General features: G+C 47.3%; 19 non-coding genes and 1 pseudogene across 19 annotated transcripts; all 20 read right to left on the bottom strand.

Moving 5' to 3' along the window:
- Positions 1–446: 446 nt before the first annotated feature.
- LOC148072962 (U2 spliceosomal RNA) lies at positions 447–637 on the bottom strand. Its single transcript, XR_015712711.1, has one exon. It is a non-coding gene; the product is annotated as a U2 spliceosomal RNA (small nuclear RNA).
- Positions 638–1,321: 684 nt separating this feature from the next.
- On the bottom strand, positions 1,322–1,486 carry LOC148072961 (U1 spliceosomal RNA). The gene has a single exon (XR_015712350.1). It is a non-coding gene; the product is annotated as a U1 spliceosomal RNA (small nuclear RNA).
- A 469-nt stretch (positions 1,487–1,955) lies between these two features.
- LOC148072960 (U2 spliceosomal RNA) lies at positions 1,956–2,146 on the bottom strand. Its single transcript, XR_015712232.1, has one exon. It is a non-coding gene; the product is annotated as a U2 spliceosomal RNA (small nuclear RNA).
- Positions 2,147–2,847: 701 nt separating this feature from the next.
- Positions 2,848–3,012, bottom strand: LOC148072959 (U1 spliceosomal RNA). Its single transcript, XR_015712349.1, has one exon. It is a non-coding gene; the product is annotated as a U1 spliceosomal RNA (small nuclear RNA).
- A 469-nt stretch (positions 3,013–3,481) lies between these two features.
- LOC148072958 (U2 spliceosomal RNA) lies at positions 3,482–3,672 on the bottom strand. Its single transcript, XR_015712710.1, has one exon. It is a non-coding gene; the product is annotated as a U2 spliceosomal RNA (small nuclear RNA).
- Positions 3,673–4,373: 701 nt separating this feature from the next.
- Positions 4,374–4,538, bottom strand: LOC148072957 (U1 spliceosomal RNA). Its single transcript, XR_015712527.1, has one exon. It is a non-coding gene; the product is annotated as a U1 spliceosomal RNA (small nuclear RNA).
- A 618-nt stretch (positions 4,539–5,156) lies between these two features.
- LOC148072956 (U1 spliceosomal RNA) lies at positions 5,157–5,321 on the bottom strand. The gene has a single exon (XR_015712348.1). It is a non-coding gene; the product is annotated as a U1 spliceosomal RNA (small nuclear RNA).
- Positions 5,322–5,790: 469 nt separating this feature from the next.
- On the bottom strand, positions 5,791–5,981 carry LOC148072955 (U2 spliceosomal RNA). Its single transcript, XR_015712708.1, has one exon. It is a non-coding gene; the product is annotated as a U2 spliceosomal RNA (small nuclear RNA).
- Positions 5,982–6,699: 718 nt separating this feature from the next.
- On the bottom strand, positions 6,700–6,864 carry LOC148072954 (U1 spliceosomal RNA). The gene has a single exon (XR_015712347.1). It is a non-coding gene; the product is annotated as a U1 spliceosomal RNA (small nuclear RNA).
- Positions 6,865–7,333: 469 nt separating this feature from the next.
- LOC148072953 (U2 spliceosomal RNA) lies at positions 7,334–7,507 on the bottom strand (annotated as a pseudogene).
- Positions 7,508–13,605: 6,098 nt separating this feature from the next.
- Positions 13,606–13,770, bottom strand: LOC148072952 (U1 spliceosomal RNA). Its single transcript, XR_015712346.1, has one exon. It is a non-coding gene; the product is annotated as a U1 spliceosomal RNA (small nuclear RNA).
- Positions 13,771–14,239: 469 nt separating this feature from the next.
- LOC148072951 (U2 spliceosomal RNA) lies at positions 14,240–14,430 on the bottom strand. Its single transcript, XR_015712707.1, has one exon. It is a non-coding gene; the product is annotated as a U2 spliceosomal RNA (small nuclear RNA).
- Positions 14,431–15,131: 701 nt separating this feature from the next.
- LOC148072950 (U1 spliceosomal RNA) lies at positions 15,132–15,296 on the bottom strand. Its single transcript, XR_015712526.1, has one exon. It is a non-coding gene; the product is annotated as a U1 spliceosomal RNA (small nuclear RNA).
- A 618-nt stretch (positions 15,297–15,914) lies between these two features.
- LOC148072949 (U1 spliceosomal RNA) lies at positions 15,915–16,079 on the bottom strand. Its single transcript, XR_015712345.1, has one exon. It is a non-coding gene; the product is annotated as a U1 spliceosomal RNA (small nuclear RNA).
- A 469-nt stretch (positions 16,080–16,548) lies between these two features.
- Positions 16,549–16,739, bottom strand: LOC148072948 (U2 spliceosomal RNA). The gene has a single exon (XR_015712266.1). It is a non-coding gene; the product is annotated as a U2 spliceosomal RNA (small nuclear RNA).
- A 1,007-nt stretch (positions 16,740–17,746) lies between these two features.
- LOC148072947 (U2 spliceosomal RNA) lies at positions 17,747–17,937 on the bottom strand. Its single transcript, XR_015712706.1, has one exon. It is a non-coding gene; the product is annotated as a U2 spliceosomal RNA (small nuclear RNA).
- A 718-nt stretch (positions 17,938–18,655) lies between these two features.
- On the bottom strand, positions 18,656–18,820 carry LOC148072946 (U1 spliceosomal RNA). The gene has a single exon (XR_015712344.1). It is a non-coding gene; the product is annotated as a U1 spliceosomal RNA (small nuclear RNA).
- Positions 18,821–19,289: 469 nt separating this feature from the next.
- LOC148072945 (U2 spliceosomal RNA) lies at positions 19,290–19,480 on the bottom strand. Its single transcript, XR_015712265.1, has one exon. It is a non-coding gene; the product is annotated as a U2 spliceosomal RNA (small nuclear RNA).
- A 1,007-nt stretch (positions 19,481–20,487) lies between these two features.
- LOC148072944 (U2 spliceosomal RNA) lies at positions 20,488–20,678 on the bottom strand. Its single transcript, XR_015712705.1, has one exon. It is a non-coding gene; the product is annotated as a U2 spliceosomal RNA (small nuclear RNA).
- Positions 20,679–21,396: 718 nt separating this feature from the next.
- Positions 21,397–21,561, bottom strand: LOC148072943 (U1 spliceosomal RNA). The gene has a single exon (XR_015712343.1). It is a non-coding gene; the product is annotated as a U1 spliceosomal RNA (small nuclear RNA).
- Between the last annotated feature and the right edge of the window lie 226 nt (positions 21,562–21,787).

Raw genomic sequence — 21,787 nt, 5'->3', positions numbered from 1 at the left:
ATGGCCTGGAAATAATCCCTTGTTCTTACTCATGGTGGGGAGTAATGAGCCACACAGGGTAAGGAACAAGGCAGAGTAAGGAGCCACACAGAGTAAGAACCCAGACCTAGTAAGGAGAGCAACACTATGAAAGGAACCAGACAGATTAAGGAACCATATAGGGTAAGGAACAAGGCAGAGTAAGGAGCCACACTATGAAAGGAACCAGACAGAGTAAGGAACCATATAGGGTAAGGAACAAGGCAGAGTAAGGAGCAACACTATGAAAGGAACCAGACAGAGTAAGGAACCATACAGGGTAAGGAGCCATACAGAGAAGGGAACCAGGAAGGGTAAGGAACGAAATACCCCCATCCTTCTCCTCACTTGAACACTCCACATCAATTGGGAAAGGCCTTGGCCAACCGCTTGAGGGGTTTGTACACTTAATTTCCATACAACTTTTAGGTTTTTGCACTGTTCCCAGAGATAATGCAATACCGGGTCAATGCGCAGAGAGGGTGGAGCAAGCCCCTGGCCCTTCTCCCATGTCCAAAAATCAATTTAATATATGGTCTCCATATAGGAGACGTATCAGATATTAAACTGATAAGAACAGATACTACACTTGATCTTAGCCAAAAGGCCGAGAAGCGATGGCAACCATGTGCATGACCTTTTAGAGGGGCTCGAAAGGTCAACGAGAGCCACTTACGGGGCCACAAAGGGTAAAGAACCAGAAAAGGTAGGGAGCCACATAGGGTAAGGAACCACACAGGGTAAGGAGCCACACAAAGAAAGGAACCTGACAAAGTAAGGAGCCACACAGAGTAAGTAACCAGACAGAGTAAGGAACAACACAGAGTAAGGAACCAGACAGAGTAAGGAGCAACATAGAGTAAGGAGCAACACAGGGTAAGGAACAACACAGAGTAAGGAGCCACACAGAGTAAGGAGCCACACAGAGTAAGGGACAAGACAGAGTAAGGAGCAACACAGAGTAAGGAGCCACACAGGGTAAGGAACAACACAGAGTAAGGAGCCAAACAGGGTAAGGAGCCATACAGAGAAAGGAACCAGGCAGGGTAAGGAACCAGATCTCCTTCTCCTCACTGGAATGCTCCACATCAATTGGGAAAGGCCTGGGCCAACAGTTTGAGATCAGTCCAGTGCTAAGAAGGTCGACAAAGGTCATTCACTGAGAGCGCGATTTTAACTTGATCCCAGAAGGTGATTCCAACCTACCCGGCAACTTGTTAAACCCTACAGACAAGGACAAGCCTCGGCTGAGTGTTCCACACGAGCTTGCATCAAACTAAAGCATTCTTTAACAAGTGATGAACGGGGGAGAGCGCGAACGCAGTCCCCCACTACCAGAAATTATGCAGTCGAGATTCCCACATTTGGGGAATTCGCAAAGGTCAGCATGACCTAGAGTGCAATGGCCGGGCCTCGCCTTGGGTGAACCACCTTCCTGATCATGGTGTCTCCCCTGCCAGGTAAGTATGAATTGTAGAGCTCATAGACTTGATGGCCTGGAAATAATCCCTTGTTCTTACTCATGGTGGGGAGTAATGAGCCACACAGGGTAAGGAACAAGGCAGAGTAAGGAGCCACACAGAGTAAGAACCCAGACCTAGTAAGGAGAGCAACACTATGAAAGGAACCAGACAGATTAAGGAACCATATAGGGTAAGGAACAAGGCAGAGTAAGGAGCCACACTATGAAAGGAACCAGACAGAGTAAGGAACCATATAGGGTAAGGAACAAGGCAGAGTAAGGAGCAACACTATGAAAGGAACCAGACAGAGTAAGGAACCATACAGGGTAAGGAGCCATACAGAGAAGGGAACCAGGAAGGGTAAGGAACGAAATACCCCCATCCTTCTCCTCACTTGAACACTCCACATCAATTGGGAAAGGCCTTGGCCAACCGCTTGAGGGGTTTGTACACTTAATTTCCATACAACTTTTAGGTTTTTGCACTGTTCCCAGAGATAATGCAATACCGGGTCAATGCGCAGAGAGAGTGGAGCAAGCCCCTGGCCCTTCTCCCATGTCCAAAAATCAATTTAATATATGGTCTCCATATAGGAGACGTATCAGATATTAAACTGATAAGAACAGATACTACACTTGATCTTAGCCAAAAGGCCGAGAAGCGATGGCAACCATGTGCATGACCTTTTAGAGGGGCTCGAAAGGTCAACGAGAGCCACTTACGGGGCCACAAAGGGTAAAGAACCAGAAAAGGTAGGGAGCCACATAGGGTAAGGAACCACACAGGGTAAGGAACCACACAGGGTAAGGAGCCACACAAAGAAAGGAACCTGACAAAGTAAGGAGCCACACAGAGTAAGTAACCAGACAGAGTAAGGAACAACACAGAGTAAGGAACCAGACAGAGTAAGGAGCAACATAGAGTAAGGAGCAACACAGGGTAAGGAACAACACAGAGTAAGGAGCCACACAGAGTAAGGAGCCACACAGAGTAAGGGACAAGACAGAGTAAGGAGCAACACAGAGTAAGGAGCCACACAGGGTAAGGAACAACACAGAGTAAGGAGCCAAACAGGGTAAGGAGCCATACAGAGAAAGGAACCAGGCAGGGTAAGGAACCAGATCTCCTTCTCCTCACTGGAATGCTCCACATCAATTGGGAAAGGCCTGGGCCAACAGTTTGAGATCAGTCCAGTGCTAAGAAGGTCGACAAAGGTCATTCACTGAGAGCGCGATTTTAACTTGATCCCAGAAGGTGATTCCAACCTACCCGGCAACTTGTTAAACCCTACAGACAAGGACAAGCCTCGGCTGAGTGTTCCACACGAGCTTGCATCAAACTAAAGCATTCTTTAACAAGTGATGAACGGGGGAGAGCGCGAACGCAGTCCCCCACTACCAGAAATTATGCAGTCGAGATTCCCACATTTGGGGAATTCGCAAAGGTCAGCATGACCTAGAGTGCAATGGCCGGGCCTCGCCTTGGGTGAACCACCTTCCTGATCATGGTGTCTCCCCTGCCAGGTAAGTATGAATTGTAGAGCTCATAGACTTGATGGCCTGGAAATAATCCCTTGTTCTTACTCATGGTGGGGAGTAATGAGCCACACAGGGTAAGGAACAAGGCAGAGTAAGGAGCCACACAGAGTAAGAACCCAGACCTAGTAAGGAGAGCAACACTATGAAAGGAACCAGACAGATTAAGGAACCATATAGGGTAAGGAACAAGGCAGAGTAAGGAGCCACACTATGAAAGGAACCAGACAGAGTAAGGAACCATATAGGGTAAGGAACAAGGCAGAGTAAGGAGCAACACTATGAAAGGAACCAGACAGAGTAAGGAACCATACAGGGTAAGGAGCCATACAGAGAAGGGAACCAGGAAGGGTAAGGAACGAAATACCCCCATCCTTCTCCTCACTTGAACACTCCACATCAATTGGGAAAGGCCTTGGCCAACCGCTTGAGGGGTTTGTACACTTAATTTCCATACAACTTTTAGGTTTTTGCACTGTTCCCAGAGATAATGCAATACCGGGTCAATGCGCAGAGAGGGTGGAGCAAGCCCCTGGCCCTTCTCCCATGTCCAAAAATCAATTTAATATATGGTCTCCATATAGGAGACGTATCAGATATTAAACTGATAAGAACAGATACTACACTTGATCTTAGCCAAAAGGCCGAGAAGCGATGGCAACCATGTGCATGACCTTTTAGAGGGGCTCGAAAGGTCAACGAGAGCCACTTACGGGGCCACAAAGGGTAAAGAACCAGAAAAGGTAGGGAGCCACATAGGGTAAGGAACCACACAGGGTAAGGAACCACACAGGGTAAGGAGCCACACAAAGAAAGGAACCTGACAAAGTAAGGAGCCACACAGAGTAAGTAACCAGACAGAGTAAGGAACAACACAGAGTAAGGAACCAGACAGAGTAAGGAGCAACACAGAGTAAGGAGCAACACAGGGTAAGGAACAACACAGAGTAAGGAGCCACACAGAGTAAGGAGCCACACAGAGTAAGGGACAAGACAGAGTAAGGAGCAACACAGAGTAAGGAGCCACACAGGGTAAGGAACAACACAGAGTAAGGAGCCAAACAGGGTAAGGAGCCATACAGAGAAAGGAACCAGGCAGGGTAAGGAACCAGATCTCCTTCTCCTCACTGGAATGCTCCACATCAATTGGGAAAGGCCTGGGCCAACAGTTTGAGATCAGTCCAGTGCTAAGAAGGTCGACAAAGGTCATTCACTGAGAGCGCGATTTTAACTTGATCCCAGAAGGTGATTCCAACCTACCCGGCAACTTGTTAAACCCTACAGACAAGGACAAGCCTCGGCTGAGTGTTCCACACGAGCTTGCATCAAACTAAAGCATTCTTTAACAAGTGATGAACGGGGGAGAGCGCGAACGCAGTCCCCCACTACCAGAAATTATGCAGTCGAGATTCCCCCATTTGGGGAATTCGCAAAGGTCAGCATGACCTAGAGTGCAATGGCCGGGCCTCGCCTTGGGTGAACCACCTTCCTGATCATGGTGTCTCCCCTGCCAGGTAAGTATGAATTGTAGAGCTCATAGACTTGATGGCCTGGAAATAATCCCTTGTTCTTACTCATGGTGGGGAGTAATGAGCCACACAGGGTAAGGAACAAGGCAGAGTAAGGAGCCACACAGAGTAAGAACCCAGACCTAGTAAGGAGAGCAACACTATGAAAGGAACCAGACAGATTAAGGAACCATATAGGGTAAGGAACAAGGCAGAGTAAGGAGCCACACTATGAAAGGAACCAGACAGAGTAAGGAACCATATAGGGTAAGGAACAAGGCAGAGTAAGGAGCAACACTATGAAAGGAACCAGACAGAGTAAGGAACCATACAGGGTAAGGAGCCATACAGAGAAGGGAACCAGGAAGGGTAAGGAACGAAATACCCCCATCCTTCTCCTCACTTGAACACTCCACATCAATTGGGAAAGGCCTGGGCCAACAGTTTGAGATCAGTCCAGTGCTAAGAAGGTCGACAAAGGTCATTCACTGAGAGCGCGATTTTAACTTGATCCCAGAAGGTGATTCCAACCTACCCGGCAACTTGTTAAACCCTACAGACAAGGACAAGCCTCGGCTGAGTGTTCCACACGAGCTTGCATCAAACTAAAGCATTCTTTAACAAGTGATGAACGGGGGAGAGCGCGAACGCAGTCCCCCACTACCAGAAATTATGCAGTCGAGATTCCCACATTTGGGGAATTCGCAAAGGTCAGCATGACCTAGAGTGCAATGGCCGGGCCTCGCCTTGGGTGAACCACCTTCCTGATCATGGTGTCTCCCCTGCCAGGTAAGTATGAATTGTAGAGCTCATAGACTTGATGGCCTGGAAATAATCCCTTGTTCTTACTCATGGTGGGGAGTAATGAGCCACACAGGGTAAGGAACAAGGCAGAGTAAGGAGCCACACAGAGTAAGAACCCAGACCTAGTAAGGAGAGCAACACTATGAAAGGAACCAGACAGATTAAGGAACCATATAGGGTAAGGAACAAGGCAGAGTAAGGAGCCACACTATGAAAGGAACCAGACAGAGTAAGGAACCATATAGGGTAAGGAACAAGGCAGAGTAAGGAGCAACACTATGAAAGGAACCAGACAGAGTAAGGAACCATACAGGGTAAGGAGCCATACAGAGAAGGGAACCAGGAAGGGTAAGGAACGAAATACCCCCATCCTTCTCCTCACTTGAACACTCCACATCAATTGGGAAAGGCCTTGGCCAACCGCTTGAGGGGTTTGTACACTTAATTTCCATACAACTTTTAGGTTTTTGCACTGTTCCCAGAGATAATGCAATACCGGGTCAATGCGCAGAGAGGGTGGAGCAAGCCCCTGGCCCTTCTCCCATGTCCAAAAATCAATTTAATATATGGTCTCCATATAGGAGACGTATCAGATATTAAACTGATAAGAACAGATACTACACTTGATCTTAGCCAAAAGGCCGAGAAGCGATGGCAACCATGTGCATGACCTTTTAGAGGGGCTCGAAAGGTCAACGAGAGCCACTTACGGGGCCACAAAGGGTAAAGAACCAGAAAAGGTAGGGAGCCACATAGGGTAAGGAACCACACAGGGTAAGGAACCACACAGGGTAAGGAGCCACACAAAGAAAGGAACCTGACAAAGTAAGGAGCCACACAGAGTAAGTAACCAGACAGAGTAAGGAACAACACAGAGTAAGGAACCAGACAGAGTAAGGAGCAACATAGAGTAAGGAGCAACACAGGGTAAGGAACAACACAGAGTAAGGAGCCACACAGAGTAAGGAGCCACACAGAGTAAGGGACAAGACAGAGTAAGGAGCAACACAGAGTAAGGAGCCACACAGGGTAAGGAACAACACAGAGTAAGGAGCCAAACAGGTTAAGGAACCAGACAGGGTAAGGAGCCATACAGAGAAAGGAACCAGGCAGGGTAAGGAACCAGATTTCCTTCTCCTCACTGGAATGCTCCACATCAATTGGGAAAGGCCTGGGCCAACAGTTTGAGATCAGTCCAGTGCTAAGAAGGTCGACAAAGGTCATTCACTGAGAGCGCGATTTTAACTTGATCCCAGAAGGTGATTCCAACCTACCCGGCAACTTGTTAAACCCTACAGACAAGGACAAGCCTCGGCTGAGTGTTCCACACGAGCTTGCATCAAACTAAAGCATTCTTTAACAAGTGATGAACGGGGGAGAGCGCGAACGCAGTCCCCCACTACCAGAAATTATGCAGTCGAGATTCCCACATTTGGGGAATTCGCAAAGGTCAGCATGACCTAGAGTGCAATGGCCGGGCCTCGCCTTGGGTGAACCACCTTCCTGATCATGGTGTCTCCCCTGCCAGGTAAGTATGAATTGTAGAGCTCATAGACTTGATGGCCTGGAAATAATCCCTTGTTCTTACTCATGGTGGGGAGTAATGAGCCACACAGGGTAAGGAACAAGGCAGAGTAAGGAGCCACACAGAGTAAGAACCCAGACCTAGTAAGGAGAGCAACACTATGAAAGGAACCAGACAGATTAAGGAACCATATAGGGTAAGGAACAAGGCAGAGTAAGGAGCCACACTATGAAAGGAACCAGACAGAGTAAGGAACCATATAGGGTAAGGAACAAGGCAGAGTAAGGAGCAACACTATGAAAGGAACCAGACAGAGTAAGGAACCATACAGGGTAAGGAGCCATACAGAGAAGGGAACCAGGAAGGGTAAGGAACGAAATACCCCCATCCTTCTCCTCACTTGAACACTCCACATCAATTGGGAAAGGCCTTGGCCAACCGCTTGAGGGGTTTGTACACTTAATTTCCATACAACTTTTAGGTTTTTGCACTGTTCCCAGAGATAATGCAATACCGGGTCAATGCGCAGAGAGGGTGGAGCAAGCCCCTGGCCCTTCTCCCATGTCCAAAAATCAATTTAATATATGGTCTCCATATAGGAGACGTATCAGATATTAAACTGATAAGAACAGATTTTTTTGATTTTCAAGAATTTTTTATTGGCAGTTCAGTGTCTTTTCACATTTTTAAAGGGATTTAAAAATGAAAAACATACAGTTAAAAGAGATACTAAAACAAGGTATAAAAACAATTTCCTTTCTCTTCTCTCTTGGCTGTTGTGCAGGAGCGGGGCGAGTCCAAGATATGTTCCCCACCGCTTCCCCCTCCAACGGAAAACTGGTCCGTCCCCAGGTGAACAGAGCCTTCCTCCCCATTGCTCCTACCCACCAGCCACACCCGGAGAGCCATGGTCCGCCTCTGCCTTGAGCTTCACCGTGTGGCTCCGGTTCCTTCGTCCGGTGAAGCAGAGACGACGCTTCTTTGCGACTGTGTCCGGGGCCCGCCGCTTTCACTCATGGTGTTGATGGTTAGAGAGGCCCTGCGGAGCACAGCCACGGGGGGAGTCTGCCTCTGCTTCCTCACCAACAGGTTTCTGGAGGACCACAGGCTTTCTTTTATCGCGGCTAGGGTGAGCCAGTAACCTGCCAACACCTTTGCAGGGATCTTTCTCTGGCTCACCCCATACAGCACCATCTGGGCTGTCAGGTCTCCACCTGTTGGCAAGTTCGGGAATTTCAAGGAACCGGCCAGTGCCCACAGCTCGACAGCAGAACTGCACTCCCAGAAGACATGCCTCACTGACTCAGAGGCGCCACACCCTGGCCGTGGGCAGGTTGAATGCGCTGCCATTCCTCGGGAGTGCATGACGGACCTGACCGGGAGGATCTCGTGGGCCACCATCCAGGACAGATCCCGTAGTCCGTTAGTGAGGGCAGGGTGGTTCACATTCTTCCAAACTGTGCTGGGCTCACCTTGGGTAAGCCCACGCACTGGACTCACTGGTTCCCGCTCCTGCACAAGAGACACAAGAGAGTTCAATCTACTTAAAACATGTACATCTCCCTCAAGATTAAAACCCTTTAAAAATTTCTCGATAAAACCATAGGAGGGTGGCATGTTAAAAGACACTGGCACTCGGAGGTCCCACTTCACCAGTCCCAACCGTCGGAGATAGTACCCCATCCAGAAACGTGTCATAGCTACGGTTTTTGGATTTCTGGATGGGGCGGTTACTATTTTTAGGTGGAGGGATGTGTAATGTCCTCCGAGTACCAGTCTGAGGTCTGGAAACCCTTTCCCTCCCTTTTCTCTTTCCTTTTTCATGGTCTCTCTCTTTAACCTTTCGGTTTTTGAGCGCCATAAAAAATAAAAGAGCTTCCTTTCAACAGTTAAAAGCACCCTCCTAGGCGGGGTAAAAACTGAACATACCAATAAAAAAAGAGGTACTATAACTGTCTTTATGATTAAAATCTTCCCTTCAAAAGTCAGTCGTCTTAGTCCCCAGTATCCCAGTCTTTGACTAACTTTACCTAACACCTGGTTCCAATTTGTCGCCCCCTCCCCGTGTTTGTCAAATTTTACCCCAAGTATTTTTAGTTCAGTCTGGGTCACTGTCAGAGGTAGTCCGGTCTTTTCAACGTCAGTCCAAGGTCCATAGAAGTGGGCATGGGTCTTGTCTCTGTTGAGCTTGGACCCAGAGGCCAGTCCAAACCAGTCAGTCAGGTCTAAAGTTCTGTGGAGAGAGAGGAGGTCAGAACAGAGAATACTAAAATCGTCCATATATAAAAAACATTTTGCTTCCCTCCCTCCACTACCCGGAATTGGCACCCCCCTGATCCATTTGTCCCTTCTCAAGACCTGTGCCAGAGGTTCAATGCAAGCCACATACAAGAGGGCAGATAACGGACATCCCTGTCGGACACCGCAGCGGATATTTACTGCTTTTGTCAGATGCCCGTTAACAACAAATCTGCTTGTTATATCCCGGTATAGCAGGCCCACCCAATCCAAGTATTTCTGTGGAAAACCCATCTTTTGCAGTACCTTGAAGAGGTACTGGTGCGAGATCCGATCAAAGGCTTTTTCAAAATCTAAATTTAATACTAAAAGTCGGATGTTTCTGTCTCTCGCCAGACAGATGGTGTCTCGGATCAGTATGAGGTTGTCTGTGATCTTCCTCCCAGGGACGGCACAGGCTTGATCCGGGTGGATCAGCCCATCTAAAAAAGGAGACATACGTGATGCTAAAATCTTACTAAAAAGTTTACAATCAACATTTAAAAGTGTAATTGGTCTCCAGTTCCGGATGTCCGTCTTGTCTTTGTCTTTGTGTAAAAGTGTAACTATTCCTACTCTAAAACTGTCGGGAAGTGTCGTCATTGTGTCAAAGTCGTTAAAAACAGCAAGCAAGTCAGGGGTTAAAATGTCCCAGAAAGTCCAATAAAATTCCACAGGGAGTCCATCCTCTCCTGGGCTTTTGTGGTTTTTAAAAGTTTTTATACATTTTGTCATTTCCATTTCTGTAATTGTTTGTGTTAAGGTTTCACTGTCATTGATTGTTTTTGACAGCATTTTTAAAAGTTCATTTAAAACATTTTCTTCGACCTGCTTTCTGTTATATATATTTGTAAAAAAAGTTTCAATGACTTCTTTTAGTCCCTCATTTGTATTTTCAATATTTTCTCCATTTTTTAAATTAAAAATCCCTCCCCCTCTGTTTAGAATCTTCCTAAAAAAATAACGTGTACACTTTTCCCCTTCTTCTATTTCTCTTTCTTTACTCCTTATTATTGCCCCTTTACTTTTCTTTTCACTTATTGCAGTCATTTCCTGTTTTACATTTAAAATCTCCTCGTTAAAATCGATACCATTTTGGTTTAATAAAAAGTATCTTTGTAGTCTTTTCTGCAGTCCCATCATGCGTCTGTCGTCCCTATCTTTTGTCTTTTTACCTGCCTTCATAAAGAAAGTCTGTGTCCTCCCTTTCACCATTTCCCACCACGGTGCTCGTGTCTTGTACATGTCTTGAAGGGTCTGCCAGTCTTTGTACTGCTCCCGGTATTCCCTAACTAACTCCCTATCTTCTAAAAGGGAGCAGTTAAGTTTCCACAGACCTCTTCCTACAGTCACACCTTGCGTGATTGAAAGTGTGCAGGAGAGAAGGACGTGATCAGAAAAGAAAACAGGTGTTAATGTTGCATCTGTCGGGGGGCAGTCTCTTGAAAAAAGGTAGTCAATGCGAGAGGCTCTGGTACCATCACTACTGAACCAAGTGAAGCCCTCCTCTCTTGGATGCAGTGTTTTAAAACAGTCGCATAGTTTAAAATCTTTTCAGATTTCCTGTCCATTTTAAAATCGCACCCTGCTCCTTTGCGGTCACTCCTACTTAAAATACAATTAAAATCCCCTCCAACAACTAATGGTCTCCTACCTAGCATGTGGGACTGCAGGTCTTCTAAAAGGTCATACCTGTCGTTTTTGTCATTAAAACCATATACATTTAAAATGTTAATGTCGGTTCCCATAAAAGTCAAGTTTGCTAAAATTGCCCGTCCGTCTTTCACCACTGTGCTACCCTTCAGTGAGATATTTTTGTTTTTAATTAGGATGGCCACCCCGTCATTTTTGTTTTGGTTCGAGCCGCTCCATATAGAGGGCTGTGGCCATAGCTTTTCCCACTCTCTGTAGCTTTTTAAAAAGGGTAGCCCACACTCCTGAAGTAAAAACACATCTGCTTTAAAATCCTTTAAGAACGTTAAAACAGTTTGGGCTCTAACTCTCGACTTCACACTTCTAACATTGATAGTCGAGAAGGTGATAGACATGAGTAAGGTTAAAAGCAACAGGTAAAACATTTTTAAAAGACTACAGAGAGGGGACTATAAAAATCATTTGATATCTTGTGAAAGTAGCTCCCATCTACACTCATGGTTTTTGAGTGGAGCCTTCGAGCTGACTTTCCCCTTCGAGCTCTCGGTGTCGGGCTTGGCAGCATGGCTTTTCTTACCAGTTTTGCGAGCTTTTGGGGTTGACTGTAAGGCGACATCAAGGAAAGAGACCTCGTTGGGGGGGTTTGGAGGGAATTCTCTGGAGCCCTCACTGGAGTCGCTCTCTGTAAAAGCTCCAGGTCTTCCCCTCTTCTCCACCATCTCTGGGGGATCCAGAGATATATCGGACGCCGGTCTCTTGGAGAGCTGTGGATTTGGGAGGGGGACATACAGTGTTTGATCTTCCTCCTCCAGTTTGCCATCAGACTCCCCCACTTCCTCCATTTTGTCCTCCACATTATCTGTGGACTCTGTGGAGTCAGTGGAGGCGGAGACTGAGGTGGAGGAGGAAGATGTCCCCTCCCCTTCTCCCTCCCCCTGTGGGCCCTCTCCACCACTAGGAGGATTTGGAGGGAGATTTGAAAGTTTCCCGCCAATTTTTTGATTTGGCGGGAAACTTTCCCTCTCTTTCTCTCCATTTTCCTTTTCCGCCATTCTTGTCACTTTCAACTTGTTGGCAAAAGATCGTGGACAGTCTCTGAAGAGATGGTTCAAGTCACCACAAAGATTGCACTTTCTGCCATTGGAACACTGTTCATAAGTATGTCCAATTTCTCTGCACTTGCCACAGAATACTTTTTCACAAGCCTCTACCAGGTGTCCATGCTCCCCACATCTCCGGCAGAGCTTGGGCTGACCCTGGTAGTGGATGTAGCCCCTGTTTTCTCCCAGGACCATCATTGGTGGGAGATGTTTTAGGCCCTGGAAGCCCTGAGGGTCCGGCCATTGCTGGATAGGGACCCTCCATGAGCAGTTCCAGATGCCATCCTCATCTCTCACCTTGGTAGCCTGGCCTTTGACAGTACAATATCTCCCCAGCCATATGCATACATCCTCTGCATTTACAGTTTCATTGAACATTCGGACAATCACCGTTTTCAAGGAGTTGTCCGTCAGTTTCTCCACTGCAAATGCAGAAAACTGGGGTTTGGCATTCTCAAAACGAATCCAAAAATCTTTAAGCTGAACAGCAGACCTAAAACTGACATCGAATCCTTTGTTAAAGGGTAACGAAAGGATACAGTTCAAGTCATTTGGAGTAAACTCCAAAATTTGCTGAATCAGCTTTCTAGAAAAATCTAGTCTTGACATGTTTAAAAGTTTACCATTAACTTCATTAAAATTAAAACGCACAGTGTGGTGCCTCCGCATGCCAGCATGGGAGGCTGACATGGTGGAGACACCACAAAACTATGATAAAAATGAACAATAAAATCTATAAAAAATCACTAAAAAGCCAAACTTAAAAGGTAAAACTTAAGAGGTACTTACCTGTTACCAGGAACCAGTATACTGGTCCAAGGTAGTAAAGTGCGTGTGCCGTGTATCCCCTGTGAAAAATGGAAACAGTTACAAGAAATGCTCTGTTTTTTCACTGGAGAGATGAAATATCCTCCAGAGTAGTGAACACTCAAGCCACTGATCAGCAAGAGTGTGATCTACCCAACGGAGGTGATCGCAGTCTTAACCAAAGGCCGAGAAGCGATGGCAACCATGTGCATGACCTTTTAGAGGGGCTCGAAAGGTCAACGAGAGCCACTTACGGGGCCACAAAGGGTAAAGAACCAGAAAAGGTAGGGAGCCACATAGGGTAAGGAACCACACAGGGTAAGGAACCACACAGGGTAAGGAGCCACACAAAGAAAGGAACCTGACAAAGTAAGGAGCCACACAGAGTAAGTAACCAGACAGAGTAAGGAACAACACAGAGTAAGGAACCAGACAGAGTAAGGAGCAACATAGAGTAAGGAGCAACACAGGGTAAGGAACAACACAGAGTAAGGAGCCACACAGAGTAAGGAGCCACACAGAGTAAGGGACAAGACAGAGTAAGGAGCAACACAGAGTAAGGAGCCACACAGGGTAAGGAACAAAACAGAGTAAGGAGCCAAACAGGTTAAGGAACCAGACAGGGTAAGGAGCCATACAGAGAAAGGAACCAGGCAGGGTAAGGAACCAGATTTCCTTCTCCTCACTGGAATGCTCCACATCAATTGGGAAAGGCCTGGGCCAACAGTTTGAGATCAGTCCAGTGCTAAGAAGGTCGACAAAGGTCATTCACTGAGAGCGCGATTTTAACTTGATCCCAGAAGGTGATTCCAACCTACCCGGCAACTTGTTAAACCCTACAGACAAGGACAAGCCTCGGCTGAGTGTTCCACACGAGCTTGCATCAAACTAAAGCATTCTTTAACAAGTGATGAACGGGGGAGAGCGCGAACGCAGTCCCCCACTACCAGAAATTATGCAGTCGAGATTCCCACATTTGGGGAATTCGCAAAGGTCAGCATGACCTAGAGTGCAATGGCCGGGCCTCGCCTTGGGTGAACCACCTTCCTGATCATGGTGTCTCCCCTGCCAGGTAAGTATGAATTGTAGAGCTCATAGACTTGATGGCCTGGAAATAATCCCTTGTTCTTACTCATGGTGGGGAGTAATGAGCCACACAGGGTAAGGAACAAGGCAGAGTAAGGAGCCACACAGAGTAAGAACCCAGACCTAGTAAGGAGAGCAACACTATGAAAGGAACCAGACAGATTAAGGAACCATATAGGGTAAGGAACAAGGCAGAGTAAGGAGCCACACTATGAAAGGAACCAGACAGAGTAAGGAACCATATAGGGTAAGGAACAAGGCAGAGTAAGGAGCAACACTATGAAAGGAACCAGACAGAGTAAGGAACCATACAGGGTAAGGAGCCATACAGAGAAGGGAACCAGGAAGGGTAAGGAACGAAATACCCCCATCCTTCTCCTCACTTGAACACTCCACATCAATTGGGAAAGGCCTTGGCCAACTGCTTGAGGGGTTTGTACACTTAATTTCCATACAACTTTTAGGTTTTTGCACTGTTCCCAGAGATAATGCAATACCGGGTCAATGCGCAGAGAGGGTGGAGCAAGCCCCTGGCCCTTCTCCCATGTCCAAAAATCAATTTAATATATGGTCTCCATATAGGAGACGTATCAGATATTAAACTGATAAGAACAGATACTACACTTGATCTTAGCCAAAAGGCCGAGAAGCGATGGCAACCATGTGCATGACCTTTTAGAGGGGCTCGAAAGGTCAACGAGAGCCACTTACGGGGCCACAAAGGGTAAAGAACCAGAAAAGGTAGGGAGCCACATAGGGTAAGGAACCACACAGGGTAAGGAACCACACAGGGTAAGGAGCCACACAAAGAAAGGAACCTGACAAAGTAAGGAGCCACACAGAGTAAGTAACCAGACAGAGTAAGGAACAACACAGAGTAAGGAACCAGACAGAGTAAGGAGCAACACAGAGTAAGGAGCAACACAGGGTAAGGAACAACACAGAGTAAGGAGCCACACAGAGTAAGGAGCCACACAGAGTAAGGGACAAGACAGAGTAAGGAGCAACACAGAGTAAGGAGCCACACAGGGTAAGGAACAACACAGAGTAAGGAGCCAAACAGGGTAAGGAGCCATACAGAGAAAGGAACCAGGCAGGGTAAGGAACCAGATCTCCTTCTCCTCACTGGAATGCTCCACATCAATTGGGAAAGGCCTGGGCCAACAGTTTGAGATCAGTCCAGTGCTAAGAAGGTCGACAAAGGTCATTCACTGAGAGCGCGAATTTAACTTGATCCCAGAAGGTGATTCCAACCTACCCGGCAACTTGTTAAACCCTACAGACAAGGACAAGCCTCGGCTGAGTGTTCCACACGAGCTTGCATCAAACTAAAGCATTCTTTAACAAGTGATGAACGGGGGAGAGCGCGAACGCAGTCCCCCACTACCAGAAATTATGCAGTCGAGATTCCCCCATTTGGGGAATTCGCAAAGGTCAGCATGACCTAGAGTGCAATGGCCGGGCCTCGCCTTGGGTGAACCACCTTCCTGATCATGGTGTCTCCCCTGCCAGGTAAGTATGAATTGTAGAGCTCATAGACTTGATGGCCTGGAAATAATCCCTTGTTCTTACTCATGGTGGGGAGTAATGAGCCACACAGGGTAAGGAACAAGGCAGAGTAAGGAGCCACACAGAGTAAGAACCCAGACCTAGTAAGGAGAGCAACACTATGAAAGGAACCAGACAGATTAAGGAACCATATAGGGTAAGGAACAAGGCAGAGTAAGGAGCCACACTATGAAAGGAACCAGACAGAGTAAGGAACCATATAGGGTAAGGAACAAGGCAGAGTAAGGAGCAACACTATGAAAGGAACCAGACAGAGTAAGGAACCATACAGGGTAAGGAGCCATACAGAGAAGGGAACCAGGAAGGGTAAGGAACGAAATACCCCCATCCTTCTCCTCACTTGAACACTCCACATCAATTGGGAAAGGCCTGGGCCAACAGTTTGAGATCAGTCCAGTGCTAAAAAGGTCGACAAAGGTCATTCACTGAGAGCGCGATTTTAACTTGATCCCAGAAGGTGATTCCAACCTACCCGGCAACTTGTTAAACCCTACAGACAAGGACAAGCCTCGGCTGAGTGTTCCACACGAGCTTGCATCAAACTAAAGCATTCTTTAACAAGTGATGAACGGGGGAGAGCGCGAACGCAGTCCCCCACTACCAGAAATTATGCAGTCGAGATTCCCACATTTGGGGAATTCGCAAAGGTCAGCATGACCTAGAGTGCAATGGCCGGGCCTCGCCTTGGGTGAACCACCTTCCTGATCATGGTGTCTCCCCTGCCAGGTAAGTATGAATTGTAGAGCTCATAGACTTGATGGCCTGGAAATAATCCCTTGTTCTTACTCATGGTGGGGAGTAATGAGCCACACAGGGTAAGGAACAAGGCAGAGTAAGGAGCCACACAGAGTAAGAACCCAGACCTAGTAAGGAGAGCAACACTATGAAAGGAACCAGACAGATTAAGGAACCATATAGGGTAAGGAACAAGGCAGAGTAAGGAGCCACACTATGAAAGGAACCAGACAGAGTAAGGAACCATATAGGGTAAGGAACAAGGCAGAGTAAGGAGCAACACTATGAAAGGAACCAGACAGAGTAAGGAACCATACAGGGTAAGGAGCCATACAGAGAAGGGAACCAGGAAGGGTAAGGAACGAAATACCCCCATCCTTCTCCTCACTTGAACACTCCACATCAATTGGGAAAGGCCTTGGCCAACCGCTTGAGGGGTTTGTACACTTAATTTCCATACAACTTTTAGGTTTTTGCACTGTTCCCAGAGATAATGCAATACCGGGTCAATGCGCAGAGAGGGTGGAGCAAGCCCCTGGCCCTTCTCCCATGTCCAAAAATCAATTTAATATATGGTCTCCATATAGGAGACGTATCAGATATTAAACTGATAAGAACAGATACTACACTTGAGCTTAGCCAAAAGGCCGAGAAGCGATGGCAACCATGTGCATGACCTTTTAGAGGGGCTCGAAAGGTCAACGAGAGCCACTTACGGGGCCACAAAGGGTAAAGAACCAGAAAAGGTAGGGAGCCACATAGGGTAAGGAACCACACAGGGTAAGGAACCACACAGGGTAAGGAGCCACACAAAGAAAGGAACCTGACAAAGTAAGGAGCCACACAGAGTAAGTAACCAGACAGAGTAAGGAACAACACAGAGTAAGGAACCAGACAGAGTAAGGAGCAACATAGAGTAAGGAGCAACACAGGGTAAGGAACAACACAGAGTAAGGAGCCACACAGAGTAAGGAGCCACACAGAGTAAGGGACAAGACAGAGTAAGGAGCAACACAGAGTAAGGAGCCACACAGGGTAAGGAACAACACAGAGTAAGGAGCCAAACAGGTTAAGGAACCAGACAGGGTAAGGAGCCATACAGAGAAAGGAACCAGGCAGGGTAAGGAACCAGATTTCCTTCTCCTCACTGGAATGCTCCACATCAATTGGGAAAGGCCTGGGCCAACAGTTTGAGATCAGTCCAGTGCTAAGAAGGTCGACAAAGGTCATTCACTGAGAGCGCGATTTTAACTTGATCCCAGAAGGTGATTCCAACCTACCCGGCAACTTGTTAAACCCTACAGACAAGGACAAGCCTCGGCTGAGTGTTCCACACGAGCTTGCATCAAACTAAAGCATTCTTTAACAAGTGATGAACGGGGGAGAGCGCGAACGCAGTCCCCCACTACCAGAAATTATGCAGTCGAGATTCCCACATTTGGGGAATTCGCAAAGGAACAAGGCAGAGTAAGGAGCAACACTATGAAAGGAACCAGACAGAGTAAGGAACCATACAGGGTAAGGAGCCATACAGAGAAGGGAACCAGGAAGGGTAAGGAACGAAATACCCCCATCCTTCTCCTCACTTGAACACTCCACATCAATTGGGAAAGGCCTTGGCCAACCGCTTGAGGGGTTTGTACACTTAATTTCCATACAACTTTTAGGTTTTTGCACTGTTCCCAGAGATAATGCAATACCGGGTCAATGCGCAGAGAGGGTGGAGCAAGCCCCTGGCCCTTCTCCCATGTCCAAAAATCAATTTAATATATGGTCTCCATATAGGAGACGTATCAGATATTAAACTGATAAGAACAGATACTACACTTGATCTTAGCCAAAAGGCCGAGAAGCGATGGCAACCATGTGCATGACCTTTTAGAGGGGCTCGAAAGGTCAACGAGAGCCACTTACGGGGCCACAAAGGGTAAAGAACCAGAAAAGGTAGGGAGCCACATAGGGTAAGGAACCACACAGGGTAAGGAACCACACAGGGTAAGGAGCCACACAAAGAAAGGAACCTGACAAAGTAAGGAGCCACACAGAGTAAGTAACCAGACAGAGTAAGGAACAACACAGAGTAAGGAACCAGACAGAGTAAGGAGCAACATAGAGTAAGGAGCAACACAGGGTAAGGAACAACACAGAGTAAGGAGCCACACAGAGTAAGGAGCCACACAGAGTAAGGGACAAGACAGAGTAAGGAGCAACACAGAGTAAGGAGCCACACAGGGTAAGGAACAACACAGAGTAAGGAGCCAAACAGGTTAAGGAACCAGACAGGGTAAGGAGCCATACAGAGAAAGGAACCAGGCAGGGTAAGGAACCAGATTTCCTTCTCCTCACTGGAATGCTCCACATCAATTGGGAAAGGCCTGGGCCAACAGTTTGAGATCAGTCCAGTGCTAAGAAGGTCGACAAAGGTCATTCACTGAGAGCGCGATTTTAACTTGATCCCAGAAGGTGATTCCAACCTACCCGGCAACTTGTTAAACCCTACAGACAAGGACAAGCCTCGGCTGAGTGTTCCACACGAGCTTGCATCAAACTAAAGCATTCTTTAACAAGTGATGAACGGGGGAGAGCGCGAACGCAGTCCCCCACTACCAGAAATTATGCAGTCGAGATTCCCACATTTGGGGAATTCGCAAAGGTCAGCATGACCTAGAGTGCAATGGCCGGGCCTCGCCTTGGGTGAACCACCTTCCTGATCATGGTGTCTCCCCTGCCAGGTAAGTATGAATTGTAGAGCTCATAGACTTGATGGCCTGGAAATAATCCCTTGTTCTTACTCATGGTGGGGAGTAATGAGCCACACAGGGTAAGGAACAAGGCAGAGTAAGGAGCCACACAGAGTAAGAACCCAGACCTAGTAAGGAGAGCAACACTATGAAAGGAACCAGACAGATTAAGGAACCATATAGGGTAAGGAACAAGGCAGAGTAAGGAGCCACACTATGAAAGGAACCAGACAGAGTAAGGAACCATATAGGGTAAGGAACAAGGCAGAGTAAGGAGCAACACTATGAAAGGAACCAGACAGAGTAAGGAACCATACAGGGTAAGGAGCCATACAGAGAAGGGAACCAGGAAGGGTAAGGAACGAAATACCCCCATCCTTCTCCTCACTTGAACACTCCACATCAATTGGGAAAGGCCTTGGCCAACCGCTTGAGGGGTTTGTACACTTAATTTCCATACAACTTTTAGGTTTTTGCACTGTTCCCAGAGATAATGCAATACCGGGTCAATGCGCAGAGAGGGTGGAGCAAGCCCCTGGCCCTTCTCCCATGTCCAAAAATCAATTTAATATATGGTCTCCATATAGGAGACGTATCAGATATTAAACTGATAAGAACAGATACTACACTTGAGCTTAGCCAAAAGGCCGAGAAGCGATGGCAACCATGTGCATGACCTTTTAGAGGGGCTCGAAAGGTCAACGAGAGCCACTTACGGGGCCACAAAGGGTAAAGAACCAGAAAAGGTAGGGAGCCACATAGGGTAAGGAACCACACAGGGTAAGGAACCACACAGGGTAAGGAGCCACACAAAGAAAGGAACCTGACAAAGTAAGGAGCCACACAGAGTAAGTAACCAGACAGAGTAAGGAACAACACAGAGTAAGGAACCAGACAGAGTAAGGAGCAACATAGAGTAAGGAGCAACACAGGGTAAGGAACAACACAGAGTAAGGAGCCACACAGAGTAAGGAGCCACACAGAGTAAGGGACAAGACAGAGTAAGGAGCAACACAGAGTAAGGAGCCACACAGGGTAAGGAACAACACAGAGTAAGGAGCCAAACAGGTTAAGGAACCAGACAGGGTAAGGAGCCATACAGAGAAAGGAACCAGGCAGGGTAAGGAACCAGATTTCCTTCTCCTCACTGGAATGCTCCACATCAATTGGGAAAGGCCTGGGCCAACAGTTTGAGATCAGTCCAGTGCTAAGAAGGTCGACAAAGGTCATTCACTGAGAGCGCGATTTTAACTTGATCCCAGAAGGTGATTCCAACCTACCCGGCAACTTGTTAAACCCTACAGACAAGGACAAGCCTCGGCTGAGTGTTCCACACGAGCTTGCATCAAACTAAAGCATTCTTTAACAAGTGATGAACGGGGGAGAGCGCGAACGCAGTCCCCCACTACCAGAAATTATGCAGTCGAGATTCCCACATTTGGGGAATTCGCAAAGGAACAAGGCAGAGTAAGGAGCAACACTATGAAAGGAACCAGACAGAGTAAGGAACCATACAGGGTAAGGAGCCATACAGAGAAGGGAACCAGGAAGGGTAAGGAACGAAATACCCCCATCCTTCTCCTCACTTGAACACTCCACATCAATTGGGAAAGGCCTTGGCCAACCGCTTGAGGGGTTTGTACACTTAATTTCCATACAACTTTTAGGTTTTTGCACTGTTCCCAGAGATAATGCAATACCGGGTCAATGCGCAGAGAGGGTGGAGCAAGCCCCTGGCCCTTCTCCCATGTCCAAAAATCAATTTAATATATGGTCTCCATATAGGAGACGTATCAGATATTAAACTGATAAGAACAGATACTACACTTGATCTTAGCCAAAAGGCCGAGAAGCGATGGCAACCATGTGCATGACCTTTTAGAGGGGCTCGAAAGGTCAACGAGAGCCACTTACGGGGCCACAAAGGGTAAAGAACCAGAAAAGGTAGGGAGCCACATAGGGTAAGGAACCACACAGGGTAAGGAACCACACAGGGTAAGGAGCCACACAAAGAAAGGAACCTGACAAAGTAAGGAGCCACACAGAGTAAGTAACCAGACAGAGTAAGGAACAACACAGAGTAAGGAACCAGACAGAGTAAGGAGCAACATAGAGTAAGGAGCAACACAGGGTAAGGAACAACACAGAGTAAGGAGCCACACAGAGTAAGGAGCCACACAGAGTAAGGGACAAGACAGAGTAAGGAGCAACACAGAGTAAGGAGCCACACAGGGTAAGGAACAACACAGAGTAAGGAGCCAAACAGGTTAAGGAACCAGACAGGGTAAGGAGCCATACAGAGAAAGGAACCAGGCAGGGTAAGGAACCAGATTTCCTTCTCCTCACTGGAATGCTCCACATCAATTGGGAAAGGCCTGGGCCAACAGTTTGAGATCAGTCCAGTGCTAAGAAGGTCGACAAAGGTCATTCACTGAGAGCGCGATTTTAACTTGATCCCAGAAGGTGATTCCAACCTACCCGGCAACTTGTTAAACCCTACAGACAAGGACAAGCCTCGGCTGAGTGTTCCACACGAGCTTGCATCAAACTAAAGCATTCTTTAACAAGTGATGAACGGGGGAGAGCGCGAACGCAGTCCCCCACTACCAGAAATTATGCAGTCGAGATTCCCACATTTGGGGAATTCGCAAAGGTCAGCATGACCTAGAGTGCAATGGCCGGGCCTCGCCTTGGGTGAACCACCTTCCTGATCATGGTGTCTCCCCTGCCAGGTAAGTATGAATTGTAGAGCTCATAGACTTGATGGCCTGGAAATAATCCCTTGTTCTTACTCATGGTGGGGAGTAATGAGCCACACAGGGTAAGGAACAAGGCAGAGTAAGGAGCCACACAGAGTAAGAACCCAGACCTAGTAAGGAGAGCAACACTATGAAAGGAACCAGACAGATTAAGGAACCATATAGGGTAAGGAACAAGGCAGAGTAAGGAGCCACACTATGAAAGGA

This window comes from Callionymus lyra, chromosome 8 (assembly GCF_982586985.1).
Source record: "Callionymus lyra chromosome 8, fCalLyr1.hap1.1, whole genome shotgun sequence".
Classification (NCBI taxonomy): domain Eukaryota; kingdom Metazoa; phylum Chordata; class Actinopteri; order Syngnathiformes; family Callionymidae; genus Callionymus; species Callionymus lyra.
The sequence above is the reverse complement of the archived record's forward strand: the minus strand, read 5'-3'. Positions and strand labels throughout refer to the sequence as shown.